We start from the raw sequence: 22,583 nt of genomic DNA on the forward strand, positions 1-22,583 counted from the left end.
GTCCTTCGATTAGAATTTTTGATAAGATGGATTTAGTGCTCTTGGTTGGACTGAGTCGGAGAGGCTTGAGCAGCTTGGGTCTCCGTCCTCTAGCTGGGTTGATATAAACGATGACCCAGAGAGAGAGACACACAGACACAGGGAAAGGAAGCGGCCGTATTTGATCCTGCAATGATGAGAGAAAGGATCCAGTGTCACCCACATGAGGAGAGAAGAGAGACTCAAAGAGCTGAGGCCCAGGGAGAGATGTGTGCCTGCAGCTTACAGCTGAACTCGGGAAGAGGGTGGAGCCACCGAGCCTGAGAGAGGAGGCTGGCAAGAGACAAGCCCCAGGTTAGACTTACTGGCTTAAAACAGCACAGACTGCTTATCTTAAAGTTCTGGAGGTTAGAAGTCCAAAATGAGTGTCACAGGGCTGAAATCCGAGGTGTTGGCAGAACTGCTTTGCTCCTGGAGCCCCGGGGGAGAATCCATTTCCTTGTCTTCTCCAGCTTTTAGAGACCACTTGTGTTCCTCCCTCCATCTTAAAAGTGCCTCGCTCCAACTTTTGCTTCCATCACCCTCTCCTTTTCTGCCTTTGACCCACGGTCCTTAGAAGGACGCTTGTATTTATAGTGGGTCCAGCTGGATGATCTTTCCACTTGAAGACCCTTGAATTAGTCACAGAAAGTAACATAGTCACATGTTTTGGGGACCCACCTGAAAGGTAATACAAAGGCATCCCCTTCTTTTTTTTTTTAATTTTTTTAATTGATTTTGTAAAAATATTACATTAAAAAAATATGAGGTCCCATTCAACCCCACCACTCCCACCCCACCACTCTCCCCCCAGCAACACTCACTCCCATCATCATGACACATCCATTGCATTTGGTAAGTACATCTCTGGGTATCTCTGCACCTCATGGTCATTGGTCCACATCATGGCCCACACTCTCCCCCATTCCATCCAGTGGGCCCTGGGAGGATTTACAATGTCCGGTGATTGCCCCTGAAGCACCATCCAGGGCAACTCCAAGTCCCAAAGGTGCCTCCACATCTCATCTCTTCCTGCCATTCCCCATACCCATCAGCCCCATGTCCACTTTTCCCACTCCAATGCCACCTTTTCTCTGTGGACTTTGGATTGATTGTGTCCGTTGCACCTCTATGTCAAGAGGAGGCTCAGACTCCACATGGATACTGGATGCAATCCTCCTGCTTTCAGTTGTAGGCACTCTAGGCTCCATGGTGTGGTGGTTGTCCTTCTTCAACTCCATCTTAGCTGAGTGAGGTGAGTCCAATAAATCAGATTGTAGGAGCTGGAATCTGTTGAGGCTCAGGGCCTGGCTATCATATTGTCAGTAAAAAGATTCAATCCCCTAAATATATCTTAAACCCCAATACCAACTACAATTCCAGTAAAGTAGCATGATAGTCTTATGAAAAGAGATCCCCTCTGGGACCCAGAGGGCATCCCCTTCTGAAAGCCATCCTCACCCCCTGTCAAAGTCTTGGAAAGGCACAGACTCTGACGGATCGGCTTAAAATGGAAGATTAGCAAAGGAATGTTCTGGAAATCACTACTGCAGATTGGGGGTTTAAAATTCTAATTTGATAGCCTTTAATAGAGTTTTGAGGCTGTTTACACACATGCTCACACAGCAATAGGGAAAGTGGGGCTGTTAGCTGGATGATTTGGGCTCCTAATGATTATTAGGCCTGATATTTCCATGTAAATTCTTCCCCTGGCCCTCCAATAATTGAGCTCGAATGGCCACTTCCCCTGTGTTCAGTTTCCAGGTGTGTCCCTGCCGTCTCCTCCCACCTGGTGTCTGCTAGGAGGCTGGTCACAGGTGATTCTGCAAGCAGAGAAGGCATCTGGTGAGGCCTGGGGAGCTGGGAGGAGGGATGTTTGGGTTGGGGGGAAGGGGAGGGAGCACGTACAGGGGAGCAGTGTTTCCCAAACTTCGTGTGCCATTATTAACAATTTTTCCTACATTGGTGTCTTACCTGTCCTTTACTTACTATATTTTTTAAAACCGACTGACTTTTAATGAAATAATTTTATTTGATGAAAAAATAGTACCATACACCGTCAAGAGAATACAATCCTAAAACAAATAACTTTTAAAATCAGAAGTTGTCCATGCTAACTTATGCTCTATAGTTTAACTCCTTAAGTTTCCTCATTGCATTTAGTTCATCATAGGAGAGAGAATGTAGGTTGACAAGGGGAAGCTGATACCGAATATATGTGGAATGTTTAATAAGGCTGATTGTAAATATATGGAAATGGATAGAGTCGATGGCAACACATTGTAATGAGTTCAGCTAACACTGCTGATTTATAAATGTGATTGTGGCTGAAAGGGATAGTCTGGGAGGTTTATGTTAATTGAAAGACAGAGGATAAATTGTGACTGTATAAAACAGTGATTTTGGTGGTTGATGAGGATTGTAGTTAATAATACAGGAACAAGAATGTTCCTCCATTACAATATGTTAAGAACATGACAATGCATGGGAAAATACAAAAGTGTAACTTAGGCTGTAGTTAACAGGAATATTGTAATATTTTGTGGCAACGGGCAAAGTAGATATTGTATCAATGCTAAAGGTAAAAAAAAAAGAATATGGGATTTAGTTTTATGAGACACGAATATGAACAAGCATTTTTTTTTTCATTTTCATTAACAGGGAGACCTTGGTCATGTCATTTAACCAATCTGTGCTCATTTATTCATTTTTCGGAACACTGGAGAAACAATTGAGTTTGTTTTTAGGACTAAATAAGATAAATATGCCTGGAAAAAGAAATCCATATGCCCCTTAAATTCTCTCCTTTGGTGCGTATATCAGAACTTCAAACTTCAGTGAGCACGCAGATCACCTGGGGCTCTTGTTAAGATGCAGTTTCTGAGCCCTGGGTCTGCCACAGGGTCTGAAATTCTGCATTTCTAACAAGCTCCTTGCAGTGCTGGATGTTGACACAACACATGGTAGCCCCAGGCACAGCAGACTGAACCTCACAGTCAGGGGACCCCAAGGCCTGTTCTTTCCACCCCCGGCCTTCCCTACCCTCACCTTTCTTCCTTCTTCTGTATGATTAATGCCTTTTTATCTCCCTCCTCAACCTTTTATCGCCCTCTTCTGTCAGAGACAATGCCCTCAGTTTACCTCCCATGGATGTTATCAGTGCTGCTCAACCAGTACTCTCAGTTCCCTCCTTTCCAATGTAAGGTAGGATTGCGCTTTCTATACCCATTAGGGTTGGGCAGTGCCTAGTGCTGGCCAATGAGTTATGACTGGAAGTGACTGTATCATTTAATTGCGGTGCACGACCCTCTGGAGCTCCTTCTCCCACCTGGGATGGTGACCAACTGCAGTGGGGTACCCTTGCCAACTTGCATGGATATAGAGCATGAACAAGAAAGAAACCTTTGCTGTTAAAAGCCATTGGGATTTGGGAGTTGTTTGTCCCTGCAGCAAAACCTAGCCTAACCTGACTGATACACATACCCTGGCTTCACCCACTTTCCCCTTCAACATATTAGTATAGCACTTTGCATATTGGAAGCACTTGGGAAGTGTTTGTGGAATTGCTTATTTTCCTTCCAAAACCTACAGCCATTGCTCTGTCATTCTTATACCACGTTGGGCCCTGTTGAGGGGTATGGAATATGATATAACAGGAAGAAGAAAAGAGAGCCAGTCATGGTCCCTTGCCTCCTCCCACGCCGTGCTTTGAGTCGTGAGGATGTGCGCTACACTTTGGGAAGCACTGCAGTGAGGTCACAAAGATGCTGGGGTTCTCATTGTAGACATAAGTCCCATCATTCAAGGGGGGGACCCTAAGACATCATGCGGAGAACGGACTTGTTCATCTTTTATCCAGCCAGCGGGTGCTGAGCTCATCTTGGTGCTGGGTGCAGGCACTCAGGGGTGCTGCCCTCCAGGAGCCCATGGTCTGGTGTGGGAAGAGGTGGGTGGGGATGAAAGCCAAACACCACAGCTCAGCACCATCAGGGCTCGAGCCCCGTGGCCTGGGAGTGGAGAGGTGAGAGCGACTCACCCCAGTTTTGGAGATTCACATGCCATTTGGATCAAGTCTGAAAGAGAGCTGGCTTTACCTCCCCCAACCCCCCCCCCCAAAAAAAAAAGGGCTTGGAAGCAAAATAAAGGGCACAGAGCCTTTTGGAAAGGGAGAATTCTTGATTCCCAGCTCTGCAGGTACATTAACTGGCAAAGCCCCTGGAACCTTGTTGTCCAGGAAAGCTGTGCCCGATTGACAGGCCACCTCCCATATGCACAGCTGAGTTAGTGAGTGCTCACCCCGTGTTTAGGAAAGAGCTGGAACTTGATCTAACATGGTGCCCAAAGGAAGAGGGCAACGGAAGCCAGGCTTTCTCTGTGGTGCTTGGGGAAGAGAGCAGCACCGGCAGCCAAGTGGGTGCGTGAGGCTGGGAACTTGAGCAGTGAAGTACGTGAGGTGAAGGAGCTGGACAAGGTCACCCTGGAGTTAACGGAATGCCCCAGCAGGGTGACCAGGTCACAGGAGCAAAGGTCTTGCAGCAGAAGGGAAGACACCTCTTATTCTGGCAGACCTGGGACCATCCCTCTCAGTAAACCTGTTTACTTGAGAGGAAATGGGCAGCCTGGGGCTGTCCTTTTTTCCCAAGCACCACAGAAAAAGCCTAGCGTTCATTGCCCTGATTCCTTTGGGCACCATGTTAGATCAAGTTCCAGCTCTTTCCTAAACACGGGGTGAGCACTCACTACCTCAGCTGTGCATATGGGAGGTGGCCTGTCAATCGGGCACAGCTTTCCTGGACAACAAGGTTCCAGGGGCTTTGCCAGTTAATGTACCTGCAGAGCTGGGAATCAAGAATTCTCCTTTCTGACAGTCTTTGTGCCCTTTATTGTGTGTGTGTGTGTGGGGGGGGGGGGGGCAGGTAAAGCTTGCTGTCTTTTTTTTAAAGACTTTTTTTAAGATTTATTTTATTTTATTTTTTAAAAATTTATTTCTCTCCCTCCCCCCGCCGATGTCTGCTCTCTGTGTCTATTTGCTGTGTGTTCTTCTTTGTCCTCTTCTGTTGTTGTCAGCGGCATGGGAATCTGTGTTTCTATTTGCTGTGTCATCTTGTTGATGTCAGCTCTCCGTGTGGGTGGAACCATTCCTGGGCAGGCTGCACTTTCTTTTGCGCTGGGTGGCTCTCCTTACGGGGCGCACTTCTTGCACATGGGGCTCCCCTATGTGGGGGACACCCCTGTGTGGCACGGCACTCCTTGCGCACATCAGCACTGCACATGGGCCAGCTCCACACGGGTCAAGGAGGCCCGGGGTTTGAACCGCGGACCTCCCATGTGGTAGACGGACGCCCTAACCACTGGGCCAAGTCCGCTTTGCACAGCCTACTGTCTTTCAGAACTTGATCCAAATGGCATGTGAGGGAAGCGGATGTGGCTCTACAGATAGAGTGTTCACCTACCATATAGGAGGTCCAGGGGCTCGATACCCAAGGCCTCCTGACTCATGTGGTGAGCTGGCCCACGCACAGTGCTGCTGTGTGCAAGGAGTGCCAGCCCACAAAGGCATGCCCCCGCATAAAGGTGCCCTCCATGCAAGGAGTGACTCCTTTGCAAGGAGAGTCGTCCTGTGCGAAACTGCAGCCCACCCAGGAGTGGTGGGTGCCACACACACAGAAAGCTGATGCAGCAAGATGACGCAACAAAGAGACACAGATCCCCAGTGCCACGTGATGAGAATCAAGCAGATACAGGAGATGATGCAGAGAATGGACACAGAGAGCAGACAATGGGGGGTGGGAGAAATAAATAAACCTTAAAAAAACAACAACAAAAAAAACAAATGGCATGTGAATCTCCAAAACTGGGGTTAGTCATTCCAGCCTCTGTTTTTGGGCACAATGAATGTAAAGTTTTTGGAATAAAATGATGAAGAAGTTAACATGTTTTAATGATGTCGATACCCAGCGTTCTTGCAGCCATTTTGCCACCAGGAAGATACAGCTTGTCTGAGAAGGGAGCTGTGTGAAAGGAAGGTGACGGAAGGGACGCTGAGAGGGACCAGGATCTGACAACACCACTGAAGCCTTGGATCAAGCCATGCCTGAGGCCACTGCTCCTGTGGACTTTTTAGTTACGGGATCTAAATTTGAGTCAGATTCTCTGTCTCTGATAAGAGTGCTAGCAAACAGAAATCTAGTGATGGGGGAGAAAGGCATATTAAAACTGCCCCTCACTGAGTGCTCACAGTGCACTCTTCTAAGCAATATATATATAAATATGTATATAGCTTCATTTAATCCTCAACAGACCATTGAGGTGGGCTTCTCTTATCCTCATTTTATAGACAAGGAAACGGAGGCATATGGAGGTTTAAAAACTTGCCCCAGGCCACACAGCCACGTTTGGACCAGGCAGTTTGGCCTCAGGCCCTGTGCCCTTAGCCACTCTTCACCAGAGCACAGAGTTGCTGCCCTTCTGCAGCTGACCGAGGCTGAGTGGCCGGCAGGTCCTTCCCCTCCAGCACAGCCTGTGGGGTTCTGGACACTCAGGCTGCGAGGAAAAACCCACAGGATGTTCTCAAATTCATTGTCTTTCTCCATTTAGAAGATGATGATGCTTTTCCATTACGCAGGACAATGATATGGGATTAATTTGGTAATTCAGTGTTTGTTGCTGGGAATGAATAAATTGTTCTCCATTACTCGGAGATTTTTGTCAACTCACTCTGAAGTTGGAGAAGCAAGTCGCCTGCTTTTTCAGCGTGGCATCCACTTCTACTTTTGTAACTTTATATAATATAGGCTGACAGTATTTCCCCATTTGTATTTTTCTTGGAAGATGTTACTTACTGTTCCTGATGTTTGAGGGAAAAAAATTAGGTCGCTCCCTCACTTCTTCCTTAAACTATCTGTAACACATGCTTCATTAGGCAAAGACATGAGTTCTCTGAAGGATATATAACTGATGCTAAGCCTTTTTCCGGTTCTAACCCACCTGTTCTCCAAGGCTGCTGTGTTCTCAAATGTGTGCAGGAAGCGTCTGAAATGACGTCAGCTGTGTTTGTTGTATGAACTGTTGTTTGACGTGGAGCCCTCTTGTAAACTGTAACATCATTATATTTTACAAACTCTTGAAATCCTTTGGCCCCTCCAGCGTTGACTTTCTGCAGCTTACCTCCCTCCCACTACAGACGCACATCTCTAAGAAGCCCGGGGTCCATCTTGCACGCCACTCAAGTGTGGGCACACTCACTTGTGCATATGGACTCTTGAAAGTATATCGACTTTCAAGATATACTGTGAAGTTATATCTTGGAGTTAAACCTTTGCCTTTTCTTCTCTTTCTTTCATTCTTTTCCTTCCCCTCCCACCTTCCCTCTCTTCTTTCCGAGCATGTTGCAATCCTTTGAAATAATTTGGTTTGTTGGGTTTTAAAAGACACACAGAACATTGGAACTTGTGTTTTTTTTTTTTTTTTTTTTTTTTTAAAGATTTATTTTATTTATTTAATTTCCCCCCCCTCCCCAGGTTGTCTGTTCTTGGTGTCTATTTGCTGCGTCTTGTTTCTTTGTCCGCTTCTGTTGTCGTCAGCGGCACGGGAAGTGTGGGTGGCGCCATTCCTGGGCAGGCTGCTTTTTCTTTTCACTCTGGGCGGCTTTCCTCACGGGTGCACTCCTTGTGCGTGGGGCTCCCCCACGCGGGGGACACCCTTGCGTGGCACGGCACTCCTTGCGCGCATCAGCACTGCGCATGGCCAGCTGCACACGGGTCAAGGAGGCCCGGGGTTTGAACCGCGGACCTCCCATATGGTAGACGGACGCCCTAACCACTGGGCCAAAGTCCGTTTCCCTGGAACTTGTGTTTTGACACTTATTGTACCCTAAAATTGTGCAGAATTTTCTTCCCTTCTGAAATTAAAAAAAAAAAAGTCACATGAAGATCAGTTGTTAAAGTCCTTTTGGAATTCTTTGCAACATTTATTCTCAAAGTACTTTCCTTGTGGGGGGCAATGAGAGAGCATATATGGACTTTAGAGTCAGACAGACTGGGGTCACATTCCGGGGTTTACTTAATAGCTGTGGGACCTTGGGCAAAATACTCCCGAGCTCCGAAGCTCAGTTTCCCTCCTCCATGAAATGAGGAAACAAATATCTCTTTGAAAGGGGATAAAGAATAGTATAAGTGTCTGGGACATAGGGAGTACTTGTAAAATAATTGTGATTTTTCTTACTGTCCTCCCTTGTGGCTTTTTCCTTCGGAACTTAAATAGCGACTTCAGGCTTAAGTGGAGAAGTAGGAGTAAAGTGAATTGTGATGCCCTTTGATGGCTTGTGTTGAGCGGAACTGTTTATGCTAATTGGGGCTCACACAAAAAATGGACATTGGACGCAATCAATTGCTTTCAGACAGATTCCCTACTAAGCCGTACACTCCCCTGATTCGTTTAACACTTGACTTGATTTTCATGCTGTTTTGGGAAAGGATTCGAGGCACACTCTGGAGCACTGTCCCTCCCCCAGAACAGGCTGGGACTGCCTCGAAAAGCAGAGTTTTAAGGTAGAAGCCAGGACACTGCTAGCTCCTAAGAGGATACAAAAGCGCAGCGGAGCTCTGGAGGAAAGAAGGAGGAGGAGCAGAGAAAGGGGGCGCCTCGTGGAGGAAGGCCACCCTGGGATGGGAGAGGAGGGGGAGGGCAGGAGAGAAGGGGTGCTGCGGCTGGGTGAGTAAGGCCGCACACAGACCGTTAAAATGTTGCTCATTTCTATTATATCATGAGAAAATGGCAGTGACCAGAGCTGCCTGGATTAGGAAAAAAGGGTGTAATTCCATCTTGGGGCTTCTGGTGAACTGAACTTGTGGTTCTGTGGTTTATGATATCACCAGAACCCCTGGCTGGAATTATAGCCTTTTAATTTACAACTTGGCCAGCAGGGAGGCGGGGGTCCATCATGCCTGCTCGAAATGTGGCGAGGACTCGGGGATCGAGGTTGGTCTGGGAGGTCGAGGTCTGGAGGCTGGCCTCGTCTGCCCTCAGGGGGACCTCGGTTGAGCCCCTTTTTCTGTTCTGTCCCCTGATTGCTCTTCCTGCCTGCTCATCCCTCCCTCCTCACTTCCCCAGTTTCACAGTTGATTTTCCCATGATTTATTTTATGAAAAGCCCGGGTTCATGAGATGCTTCTGACCTTCATGCTCATTAAGCTCACAGTTCAAACCTCTCCCTCTCAAAACTCTACCAAGATCAGCTAACAGGGAGGTGAAGATGGTCAACCACCACACCAGGGAACTGAGAGTGCCTACAATTGCAAGCAGGAGAATGGCATCCATCAGCCATGTGGAATCTAAGCCCCTCTCGATATAGAGAGGACATCACCAACTCAGGGTCCACAGGATGGAGGAATAAACTATAGACTAGAGTGGACTTACTGATATTCTACTATAAAATTATTGTGACTAGTAATGGAAGAAACTGTAGCATCGATGTGGAGAAAGTAGCCATGGTAGTTGCTGAGGGCAGGGAGAGGGAAGAAGAGATGTGATGTGGGGGCATTTTCAGGACTTGGAGTTGTCCTGAATGACATTGCAGGGACAGATGCTGGACATTATATATCCTTCCACAACCCACTGAATGGACTGGGGGAGAGTGTAAACTACAATGTAAACTATTATCCATGCAGTGCAGCAGTGCTCCAAAATGTATTCACCAAATGCAATGAATGTGCCACAATGATGAAAGATGTTGTTGATGTGGGAGGGGCGGGGGGTTGGGGTGTGGGGTATATGGGAACTTCTTATATTTTTTAATGTAACATGTTTTGTGATCTATGTATCTTAAAAAAAACAAAAAACAAACAAACAAAAAAACCCAACCAAGAAAGGTTCGGGTGTGAGAGTTTTGACTTCTGAAGGAAGACCCCCTACCTGAAATTGGAAGTCTCGCCTCTGTCTCCACCACACAAGGCAAGGTGAGGAAGTGAATTGCTCACTGTTTACCTGGGCCAGTGCTCCAGCCTCGATAGCCTGGATGGGGCTTCCACACTCAGGCGGCATATCCGCACCTCAGCGCCTTTGATTTTCCAGTGTCCTCATCCTCCATTCAGTCACCAACTTTCCTTCCTTCTTTCCTTCCTTAGCCTCCATTTAATCTCCTTCCTTCCTTCCTTCCTTCCTTCCTTCCTTCCTTCCTTCCTTCCTTCCTTCCTTCCTTCCTTCCTTCCTTCCTTCCTTCCTTCCTTCCTTCCTTCCTTCCTTCCTTCCTTCCTTCCTTCCTTCCTTCCTTCCTTCCTTCCTTCCTTCCTTCCTTCCTTCCTTCCTTCCTTCCTTCCTTCCTTCCTTCCTTCCTTCCTTCCTTCCTTCCTTCCTTCCTTCCTTCCTTCCTTCCTTCCTTCCTTCCTTTTCTTCTTTTTTTCTTTTTTTCTTTCTTCTTTTTTTGTGGTAAGATTTTTATACTATTCTTTCTTTTTTCTTCTGTATTTTCTTTTAAATGTTACATTAAAAAAATATGAGGTCCCCATATACCCCCCACCCTGCTACCCCACTCTTCCCACATCAACAAGATGCCTCTTCCATCATCGTGGCACGCTCACTGCACCTGGTGAATACATTCTGGAGCACTGCTGCACCACATGGACAGTGGTCTACATTGTAGTCTACACTCTCTCCCATTCCATCCAGTGGGCCATGGCAGGACACACAGTTTCCAGCATCTGTCCCCGCAGCACCACCCAGGACAACTCCAAATTCTGAAAATGCACCCACATCATATCTCTTCTTCCCTCTCCCTATCATCAGCAGCTACCATGGCCACTTTCTCCATATCGATATTACAATTTCTTCCATTACTAGTCACAATAGTTCCCCAGCAGAACACCAGTAAGTCCACTCTAATCTATACTCTATTCCTCCATCCTGTGGACCCTGGGATGGTTAAGTCCAGTCCCCCTCTATATCAAGAGGGGGTTAGATTCCACATGGATGATGGATGCAATTCTCCTGCTTGCAGTTGTAGGCAGTCTTGGCTCCCTGGTGTGGTGGTTGACCTTTTTCACCTCCCTGTTTGCTGGCCAGGGTAAGTCCAATAAACCAGATGGTAGGAGTTGCAAGTCTGCTGAGGTTCAGGGCCTGGCCATCACATGGACGGTCCAGAGATTCAGGTCTCCAGAGTATACACCAACCCAACACCAACCAAAGGTATGGTAAAAGTAACAGAAGAGGCATGTGTAGAAAGGTTATATCTGAGTCCAACTCTATCACACTCAGGAACACAAATTCCAAAGTAGGGCCAACTGACATGGCCCTGAACTCCAGAGCCATCTGCCATGACCACAGAACCTGTGGGTCTCCGTAGCCCTCAGGAGAATCAGTATCTGGGTTTCTATCTACTTTGGCTGTCTCTGGTACCCTGCCGAGGCATGCATAAACATTACCCCTCTGATGACCACCACCCCTGACTCTTTTTTGGAGACTCATAACCATATAAACTCATAGAAATGTTCCACAAGATCATGCAATGATGGATATAGGACATGTTAAATTACAACAGAAATGTATAAAAGTCTATGGGCTAAAATGCAAACCATAATATAAAACATAAGATAACTAAAAATTTAGAAAATTGTATAGTAAAAAATATAAACCTTAATGTAAACTCAAATGGAACCATGTTTGAAAGCTATTGTTTCAATATCTGTACATCAACTGCAGCAAATATAATATGAACATGTAAAAAGATCATTGCTGGGGAAGGGACAAAGGGTTTGATGTTGGATATGTGGGAGTATGATATATTGTATGTGTGAATTACTGTGATCTAAAACTTACGTGAAGACAAACTTAATAATTAGAAAAAAAAAGAAGAAAGGATGTAGACATTGAGGAACAAATGGAAGAAATTGCCTTGCCACTGTACCTACAGGGCAACACCTATAGCAGTGATGAAGCAAAATGTCAAAAACAAAGCTTTTTCATTTTTTCATTTTTTGATACCCCAGTTTATTTCTCCTTTATTTAATTTTTCTAAATTACTATGTATTGTATATCTAATCTTTAAACCCATCACTATATTCCATTTTACTATTAATGGAACCTGGCAATATATTAGGCTTCCTTTTTAAAGAAGTTTTGGACTGCAGAGAGGTTCAACTATGGCAGGGAGGAACACTGGTGTGGGGTGTTATTGATAGGGGGCACATAGTTGGGAGGGAGTTCTCCAGGGCATGTAAACAGGGTACATAAAAAAGTTTGGATATTTTCATAGTGATTTCAGTTAAAAACGACAACTTAGAGAGTACTGAGTTCATAGCCAGGGGAGCTCTATCACATCCCCCAATGGAACAGCAACAATACCCCAAGTGCAATGGCAAAGACCAATAAAGATGGATGGTCCAACAATGAGCTCTTGATACTGATGGCTCCAAATATGAGCCTGTGTGCCTGAAACACGAACTAGGCCTAAAGCTGCAGGGTGCCTAAGAATTACCTCCTGAGAGCCTCCATGTTGCTCAAATGTGTCCACTCTCTAAGCCAAACTCAGCATGTAAATGCATTACCTTCCCCCCAATGTGGGACAGGACTCCTGGGGATGAGCCTCCGTGGCGCTGAGGGATTACTACAAGCACTAGCTGACAATGTAACTAGAAAAAGACCTTGAATAAAACGGTCAACTCAGACCAGCAGAATATCTCAGCCTACATGTAATATCAGGTGTTAAAAACTGCTGTTTGACCTTGAATAAAAGGGAGAAATGGAAAGGACAAATGAGTTTATATGGCTATGGATCTTTCTTTCTTTCTTTCTTTCTTTCTTTCAACATCATATACTTTATAATACACTCACATTTATACACAAATTTCATGTTTACAAGTATAAAAGGCAAAGAACCTCAGAGAAGCCGAGCATCTGCATAATCGATGACATTCAATAGTTAATGCTGTTGTCCCTGTTCCCCGTTTTCTAAATCCAGAAGAAAACTGTAAATGCGATCTTGCACGTGGACTTCACTTTTAGAAGTTGAAGACTGTTTTTCCGCACATCTGTGTTTCCACAGAACTGAGCTGAAGGAACTGGCTAGAAGGAAGTCCTCTACTGCTGTCCATGTTTCATTGCTGGTGAAAAACAAACTCCCCAGGATTTCAATACCAGAATTCTTGGTCTGTGTTTCTGTGCTGTTCAACTGAACTTTGCTTTCTAGAGTGGTGGAAATGCCTTCTGTTTGAACTTCTGTGTCTGAGGAATCAGTGCTTGTGGAAAAGCTGGAGCATTTCAGAATACTGCCCAGAGGCAGAGGAGGGCGACTGTCTAAAAAGCAGTTCAAGTGTCTTCAGAAATGTCTTCACACCTCACCGCTTGGTCCATGTGTTATCTGTGGAATTTTGCACTTCGCTGGTTGACTTTCTTTGGAGATCCCACCTGGACTGGAAACAAACATCTAAAAAACCATTGGTCTGAGCAGCTATTGATGAAGTTACTTTAGAAATGGGCAACAGTGTTTGAGGATGAAAGCTAATGGGAAGTGAAACGTGAAAACCAAACATCAAGGCAGTCTGAGAACAAGACGACACAGAGCAATCTGGGGCAGCCACCGTGAAGAAGGCAGAAAGCTTTGTGAGGCATTGGACAGATCTGTCTGCGTGTTGATTGAAGAAATGCTGCTCTTTGACAGGGGGTCCCTAGCTGTAGATTAGTAGGTAGATGTTTACCCCAGTTCACCTGAACACCTGTACTGATTGACTCAACAGCAATAGGATTCACACTCTTTGAGAGAGGTAGGCTCTCCTGAAAAGAGCAAGCCTCTGAATATAGGCCGAGGATCAGGGTTCCCATGGACAAAGGAAGTGAGTGGACGGCGCCTGTGGCTGAGCCCTGATGGTTGACACCTATGGCCACAGGCTGGGCTGAGGAGTCCACTGTAGGCACAAAAACAGTCATGGGAGAAAACTGCGTGGCAGGCAGTTTAACCGAAGCCATTCTGGGCTTTGGTAAAAGCAACTTCTGAAGATGTCTTGAAGCTGCTAAAAGAGTCTGCTTTCCGGTATTAAAGTTGCAAGAATCTTCAAAGGAAGCTGCTAACTTTATTCTGAAGTTTCTAGTTCTTTTCTATTTTTTTAAATATAGTTTTAAAAATTATTTTTAAAGATACTTAGATTATGTAAATGTTACATAAAAAATATAGGGGATTCCCATATGCTCCATTTCCATCCCCTCCCACATTTTCCCACATAAAACACAATACTTCATTAGTGTGGTACATTTATTAACAATTGGTGAACACATTTTGGAGCATTGCTACTAAGTGTGGATTATAGTTTACATTGTAGTTTACACTCTTTCCTGCACAATTTCGTAAGTTATGACCAGATGTATAATGGCTTGTATCTGTCATCGCAATATCATTCAGGACAATTTCCAAGTCCTGAAAATGGCCCCATATTACAACTGTTTTTTCCTCTACCCGCCTCAGAACCTCCATTGGCCATTGCCTCCAGATCAATGATAAAAGATTTCCCATTGCTAGAATCACAGTAAGTCTCTACCAGGACACCAGTAAGCCTACTCTAGTCCATCGTTCATTCCCTAATCCTGAGGATTCTGGGATGGTGATGCCCACCCCACCTCTAATTGAGAGGGGGCTTAGATCCCATGGGGCAGATAGATGGTACTATCTTGCTTGCAGTTTTAGACTTTCTCTGTTTCTTAAGATGGTTGTTCATCATCATCACCACCTGACTGAGTCCAATGAACTGTAGAGTAGGTGTTGCAATTCTATTGAGATTCAGGGCCCAGCTGGCACATGGGCAGACCAAAGATTTAAGTTTCTTGGACATACATCTATCAACTCTAGCACTACCTATTGGATCAAATAGAAGGGGCAGGAGAGCCACATGTAGGGAAACCACAACTGAGTCCAACTCTGTCACACAGGGGAGCGTAAGTTCCCAAGTAGGGCCCCCTGGCAGGGCACCAAACTCCTGATCCGTCTGTCCTGCCTATAGGTATGCCCCAGGTGAAACTTCTCCCATGCATCTCCCATCTCTGACACACCCTGCACCAATGATCCTCCCTGCCACAGTTGTAACCCTACTGTGATCCAAAACTTCATAAAAAACGAAGCTAAGAAAATAACCAAATACAATTAATAAGAAAATGAAATATTAATGATAGTTTAAAAAAGAACAAATAAAATGCAAAAAGTTGAAAAAATTTGGAATAATAAAAATAATTAAAAATACGAAATTAATTTTTTTTACATTATGTCTTTTGTCACTGTAAGATTTGTTATCTTGTATACACAGTGACATTTTCTTCTGTTCATTCGCCCAGCGTCTTATTTTTTTCATTTTGTCTTCAGAGAAGCTTTCGGATACAGAAAAGTCACTTACAGAATATAGGGAGTTCTCATGTACCCAACATCCTTCCCCTATTCCTCTTTCCCCTGTGAATCACATTTTACACGTGGGTGGTACATTTGTTACAATAGATGTATAAATATTGAAACATTGCTACTAACCATGGCCAATGATTTACATTTTGGTCTACATTTTGGACCATATACTTTTATAAATTTTAATGAAATTTAACATGGCCTATATCCACCATTGCAAGATCATGTAGATCACTTCCACTGCCCCCCCCCAAATGCCCCCTGTTCCATCTACTCCACTCCTCCCTCCCCCTCCCCTCGGGACCCACCGCAACCACCTGCCTTCACTCCTTGAAGGACGAGATTCATGGTTACCTGCAGCAACACTGAGGGCTTGACACGCTGGCCTGTCCTTCCCTATTGGTCATTGCTTATGCTCTCAACAGACTCTCGCGCCTCAATCTGAGAACATAGCAGGACTCCCCAGAATGGGGGTCCACTACCTTCCTGCTCCTTATGTGGGTCTCCACCCACTATGGCACGATGAGCACTCATGCACTCCCTAGAAGCCTGCCCCAGGTGCGCCCTGTGCTGAATGCCCCCCACACGCAACACCCTAAACCAGGAACCCTTCCCTGCCGTATTGCCCAAAGAACATTCCCAATGTTGTAGTTCCAGCCACATACCCTTAAGTCCCCAGTGTTCACCTGGTCCCTCTCTCAGACCTCACCCCTGTTCCATGGACAGTCCATCCCACCCACCTCACCCAATGCCCCTCACAATCTAGCACCGCCGTCTTGTCCCTCCACTGTGCAACCACACACTGCCACCTAGCCCCTGGAGTTTCTAGTTCTTGAGTGTCTGGTCTAGGGGTTGGTTTAGTGGTCCACGATTCCATGGTCTTTTTTGGAACAACTTCTGGTTGTTCATGGAGCTCTCATTTTCCTTTGCCTGCTAGGTGGATCGCTGTGCTCAGCAGGGATCTCCTGGCCGGTTTGGTAGATGGGAGACTGCAAGGCAGTTCCGCTGGCCTGGAAGGTCTTGCCACGTCCTCCGTATGTCTTTTTATTGTCTTTTAAAGATTTCTTTTATTTATTCCTCTCCCCTTCCTTCCACCCCTCCACTCCTGTAGTCTGCTGTCTGTGTCCATTCGCTGTGTTCTTCTGTGTCCACTTGCATTTCTTTTCAGATGGCACCGGGAATCTGTGTCTCTTTTTCGTTGCGTTGGCTCTCTGTGTGTGTGGTGCCACTCCTGGGTGGGCTGCATTTTTTTTGCATGGGGTGGCTCTCCTTGCAGGGCGCACTCCTTGCACATGGGGCTCCCGTATGTGGGGGCACTGCTGTGTGGCACGGCCCTCCTTGTGCATGGCAGCACTGTGCGTGGGCCAGCTCACCACACGGGCCAGGAGGCCCTGGACCTCCCATATGGTAGGTGGACGCTCTATCAGTTGAGCCACAGCCGCTTCCCTGCATGTCCTTCCAAGTTCCATTCAGTGCCATACAAGTTTCTGCACTTACTACATTTGTGCTTCTTTGCGACGGCTTGCTCGGTCGGTAGAGGTGGGGTCTGGCTGCGGACGAGGGGTCGGTCCAGCTCTGGATGAGGGGTCGGTCCCGCTTGGGACGAGGGGTCGGTCCCACTTGGGACGAGGGGTCGGTCCGGCAGCAGACGAGGGATCGGTCTCACAAGGGTTTGCGCGGTTCGGCTGATGGGGTCGCCCGGCGAAGCCGGCGACGAAGGGGTCGCCCGGAGAAGCAGGCGACGAACTGGGGACAAGGGAGGCCAGGCCCTTGTCGGGGGCTCTCAGGACTGGAGGGCGCACGGCAGAAGAACTACCGCGGAGACAAGGTAAACACGCAAGTCCACTTTACTGAGGGAGAGGCAACAGTTTTATAGGGGCTGGGGAAGGCTGATTGGTCGAAGCCACGCCCTGTTCTGATTGGTTGCCGGCGAAAGGTCAGTGGGCGGTACTGGACGGGGGAGGGGTGGTGGTTAGGGATTGGCTGTCACTGTTGCTGGGGGAAGGGGCAGGGTTTAGGGATTGGTGGCTGCTGTTGCTGGGGTGGAGGGCAGACTTGAGTTTCCCGCCCACGCCTGGCTGTTGCTGCTGTCGGGGGAAGGGAAAAGGGCGGGCTGGATTTTTCCGCCCACACCTGGCTGTTGCTGCTGTTGGGGGAGGGGAAAAGGGCGGGCTGGATTTTTCCGCCCACACCTGGCTGTTGCTGCTGTCGGGGGAGGGGAAAAGGGCAGACTGGAATTTTCTGCCCTGCACCTGCGCAGGGAGAAGGAAGAAGGGGGGTGCCGCCCCACAAGGCATCGGGTGGCGCCATCTGGGAGGAGGGGTGGCCGCGGAAGCATGGCTGCCGAGAAGGGGAGACCCGAGGGCACTCTGCGCCCATGCCGAGCTTCCTTCAGGGGTGGCGGTGAGTCCGACCAGCCACCCTATTATGGGGGCAGCGGCTTGGCCTGCCGCGGCTGCTCCCCCGCCAGGCCAGCAAACCACACTTCAGCCTGAGGGGTGACCGCATTTCCCCCTTCTTTTCAAATAAGCACCAGGATGGCAGCAGCAACAAGTAGCTGAGGCCCAAGAGGCAGTAAGCAATGAGGGAAGCGGGGCTGAAGAGGGAGGTGAGTATGATGGGGATACAAATGTACAATTTGGGGGGCGGTATCTTGCTGTTGCAAGCAAGGGTGGCCAATGTCCAATTCCCGTTGATCTCGGTGGCTATAAGGTCTATCTGTTGTTAAAAGTCCAGGATGATAGCGCATTACAGGTGGTTGATCTCTTCTTGGTGGCGAAGAGCGGCAGAGGCAGACTGTGTGATGGTCTGGAGGATCACAGTGGTGAGGACAAGTTGCGTCAGGGCACCAGCGACGGTGGTGGCAGCAGCGTCGGGAGTGGTGGAGACGTAGGCGAGGACAAGAAGGCCAAGGTCTCCACGGGTGCGAGAGAGGCCGATGTTAATGGGGCGGGCCGACATGGGCGGCCCAATCTGCAACGCAGTAGGGGTTCAAGCGAAAAAAGGAGGGGGGCGGGGGACGAGAAAGGACGCTTTGGATGGCTGAGAAGAGGAGTGAGGTCGAGACAGGAGGAAGCTCCGCAGAAGTATGGGGAGCTGTTAAAAGCAGAAACGTTATTAGATGCTAGAAAGCAGGCCGCAGGCCGGGGAAAGCAGGTTGCGGGCCGTTTCGCGGGGCTGGAGCTGCTTGAGAGCGATGGCGGCATGGGGGGCCGTGGTTACAATCTTCTGGGGTGGTAGTGGCTAGACAGATGGCAGAAAATATTATCAAGAAAGCAAAGGTTATGAGGAAGAAATAGAGTATTAAAGGCTGTGGGGGAAGTGAGAAGATCATTTAGAGGATAGGGTTGAGAATGGTATGTTTAAGACAGAAGCTTTGTGGTTTGTAGGAGACTGCTTTATAAACGAAGGAGAATGAGGGCAGTAAATATAGTAATGATAGATAGGAAGATGACAGTGAGGAGGAGTCTTTGTTTAAGGTTCCAATCGTCCGGCGCAACAGTGGCTAGGCCGATAGCGAGGGGTGTTGCTAAATAGACAATGGCTGCAAAGACAAAACCATTTTTTGTTTCCTTAAGAATAACTTTTCTTTAAATACTTAGTAGCATGCAATATTAGAAACCGTTTCCTAAAAGCAAGTTGGCAGGGGAGCTTGGTTGCTGTTAATCTTTCCTGTTATAAAATTACCTTTTATTATTATTATCATCAATTTAGTTTTATATATATATTTAAGAATGACCTTTTGGAATTAGCCATTTAATACCTTAATGTAAACTATTGAAGATAAATTTTATCCTTACAGAACACATTCCCTTACGTAAAGTTATCACAATACCTTTTACACTTGCCGCATGCAAATTAAATTTCAAGAGTTTATGAAAAATTAGCCATCTTACTTTAGGACAAAATACGTCTTTTTGCAAAACTTATTACATTTCCATTAGCATTTTTACAAACTTTTAACCTTTTTAATATTCATATAAGTTTTACATTCTTTATATTATCCTGTGAAGAAAAATAAGTTATTCATTTTAATCTAGGCAAGAACAACTTTTTATGAAGACGTACAGTTAATTTTGTTAATTAAGACTTACAATTTTTTTTAATTGTAGATATCTTATTAACATTTAAACTTATGTATTAATATAATAAACTTAAGTATTAATATAAGCGCTTATTTAATTTTTGGCCATTTGAATAGAGCTCTTTTAAAGATTTCTAGTAATTTATATTTACCATCCGGAGGTATCACAATATATGTTGACATTGAGCGAACAGACAGACAAACACAGAACAATTACAACACATTAACAGAAATATATAATATTAAAGGGGAGAAGAAGGTCCCGATATACTTGAAGCTGTTTGAAAGAGATCTTACACCGGTGAGTGTCTAGGAGACCGGCGAGGGCCCGAACTTGTGGGGCTTGCTTAGCAGATAGGATGTTACCCATTGCTAATGGCCTTTTGGAGCCGATAAGAAAAGGGGCCCTTACCTTGAGAGCGCGGCGATGGGAGCCAAGGTGCGCTGTGAGACGAGGGGTCGGAGCCGGTGGGGCTCCGACGGTGGTCGCGGGCCAAGAGAAGGCCCCGACGAGGGGAGGGCGGGACGACGAGCAGTGGAGCAAGGCAAAGGGGAGCAAGCGCAGAGGAGAGGAGGCAGAGGTGAAGGCAGGGGTGGAGGTGCTCAGGCACGCGCTCCTGAGAGTTTTATTGGCGCCTCTTAATCACAGCGGGTCGGTATAAGCCCCCGACATGGAAGGAGAAAGCCATCCAGCGATTCTCCCAGACCGCCGTGGATCGTATGAGGTCGCCAAGGTTCAGGAGCAGCAATGCAGAGCGAAAAGATAGGGGTGAGAAGAGAGGAGAGCATAGGGCTATGGTAGGGTTACTTCAGACGTGCAAGCGCGTGCTCCCGAGAAATCCAAGGCTCCTCTTAATCATAGCGGGTCGGTATAAGCCCCCGACATGGAAGGAGAAAGCCATCCAGCGATTCTCCCAGACCGCCGTAGATCGTATGAGGTAGCCAAGGCTCAGGTAGCAGCAATGTTGCACGAGAGAAGTCCCAAGGTGAGAAGAGAGGAGGGCGTAGGGCTGTGGTAGGATTACTTCAGACGTGCAAGCGCGCGCTCCCGAGAAATCCAAGGCTCCTCTTAATCATAGCGGGTCGGTATAAGCCCCCGACATGGAAGGAGAAAGCCATCCAGCGATTCTCCCAGACCGCCGTGGATCGTATGAGGTAGCCAAGGCTCAGGTAGCAGCAATGTTGCACGAGAGAAGTCCCACGGTGAGAAGAGAGGAGGGGGGGGCGCCAGGTTATGGAGTGAGGCTGTGGTGGAGTTGCCTTGCCCCACGTTGTGCTGTGGTGGGGTTGCTTTGCCCCACGTTGGGCGCCAGCTGCGGCGGCTTGCTCGGTCGGTAGAGGTGGGGTCTGGCTGCGGACGAGGGGTCGGTCCAGCTCTGGACGAGGGGTCGGTCCCGCTTGGGACGAGGGGTCGGTCCCACCTGGGACGAGGGGTCGGTCCGGCAGCAGACGAGGGATCGGTCTCACAAGGGGTTGCGCGGTTCGGCTGACGGGGTCGCCCGGCGAAGCCGGCGACGAAGGGGTCGCCCGGAGAAGCAGGCGACGAACTGGGGACAAGGGAGGCCAGGCCCTTGTCAGCGGCTCTCAGGACTGGAGGGCGCACGGCAGAAGAACTACCGCGGAGACAAGGTAAACACACAAGTCCCCTTTATTGAGGGAGAGGCAACAGTTTTATAGGGGCTGGGGAAGGCTGATTGGTCGAAGCCACGCCCTGTTCTGATTGGTTGCCGGCGAAAGGTCAGTGGGCGGTACTGGACGGGGGAGGGGTGGTGGTTAGGGATTGGCTGTCACTGTTGCTGGGGGAAGGGGCAGGGTTTAGGGATTGGTGGCTGCTGTTGCTGGGGTGGAGGGCAGACTTGAGTTTCCCGCCCACGCCTGGCTGTTGCTGCTGTTGGGGGAGGGGAAAAGGGCGGGCTGGATTTTTCCGCCCACACCTGGCTGTTGCTGCTGTCGGGGGAGGGGAAAAGGGCAGACTGGAATTTTCTGCCCTGCGCCTGCGCAGGGAGAAGGAAGAAGGGGGGTGCCGCCCCACAAGGCATCGGGTGGCGCCATCTGGGAGGAGGGGTGGCCGCGGAAGCATGGCTGCCGAGAAGGGGAGACCCGAGGGCACTCTGCGCCCATGCCGAGCTTCCTTCAGGGGTGGCGGTGAGTCCGACCAGCCACCCTATTATGGGGGCAGCGGCTTGGCCTGCCGCGACTGCTCCCCCGCCAGGCCAGCAAACCACACTTCAGCCTGAGGGGTGACCGCACTTCTTTTCAACCTGCTTTTTCGTAAAGCGTCTTTTCCCAACTGGCAGACACTCAGGTTTCTGCTCTCACAAGCCGCTTTCTGCTGACACTGCTAGTTATGTTTTTTGAGTCACAGAATGCCTGCTAGGTTCATATCATTTGCATTTCATCTTTAGAGAAATGATGTAAGACAATGACATACCTGCAGGCGGTGGATCTTGACCAGGTGCATACTGAGCAGGTGGCTGTTGGGTAGGATCTCGCTGCAGCCACACACAGGGCACAAGACGTTGGCTTGGGACAGCTTGCTCATCAAAGGCTGCATCAGCTCCTGGGTGGGTGGCATCGGAGCTGTGGGGGGGCTGCCCCTCAGCTGTCCCGGGGCTCTCTAGCAGCTGCCGGGACTGCTGGGGCGCCCAAGCCTGGACCTGTGGGCTCTGCCACTGCCCAACACACCAACCTTTAACAAATATTTTCTGAATACTTTTTATGTGCCCAGAGGCCAGGGGTGGAATCTGAGGACATGATGGAAAGGAAGATGGATATGATCTCGGCCCTCGTGTAGGTCCCCCTGCCTACCTGCCTTTGCCATTTGGGTGTTGCAGCTATTTCAGAGTTCTTCTGTCCAAGCTTTATCTCCAATTCTGCTCCTCCTCAACTGTTCTCTTTTTCAGTTTCTGTCACCATTCAGCCTCGCTGCTGAAACCAGAAAACTAGGAAAGTCCTGCCTAATTTCTCTCTTTCCCTCATCTCCAACATCCCACCCATCAGCTAACCTTTTCCAAATTCTTGGTCCACAGAATCCTTGAGCTTACTACCATAGTGGTATTTTATGCCACTAAGTCTGGGGCATGCTTGTTACGCAGCAGTTGATAACCAGTGT

General features: G+C 47.9%; 1 pseudogene; it reads right to left on the minus strand.

The window, feature by feature from the left end:
* LOC101417681 (ATM interactor-like) overlaps positions 1 to 22,046 on the minus strand; it is a 67,368-nt pseudogene extending 45,322 nt beyond the window's left edge.
* Between the last annotated feature and the right edge of the window lie 537 nt (positions 22,047 to 22,583).

This window comes from Dasypus novemcinctus, chromosome 2, assembly GCF_030445035.2.
Source record: "Dasypus novemcinctus isolate mDasNov1 chromosome 2, mDasNov1.1.hap2, whole genome shotgun sequence".
Taxonomy (NCBI): domain Eukaryota; kingdom Metazoa; phylum Chordata; class Mammalia; order Cingulata; family Dasypodidae; genus Dasypus; species Dasypus novemcinctus.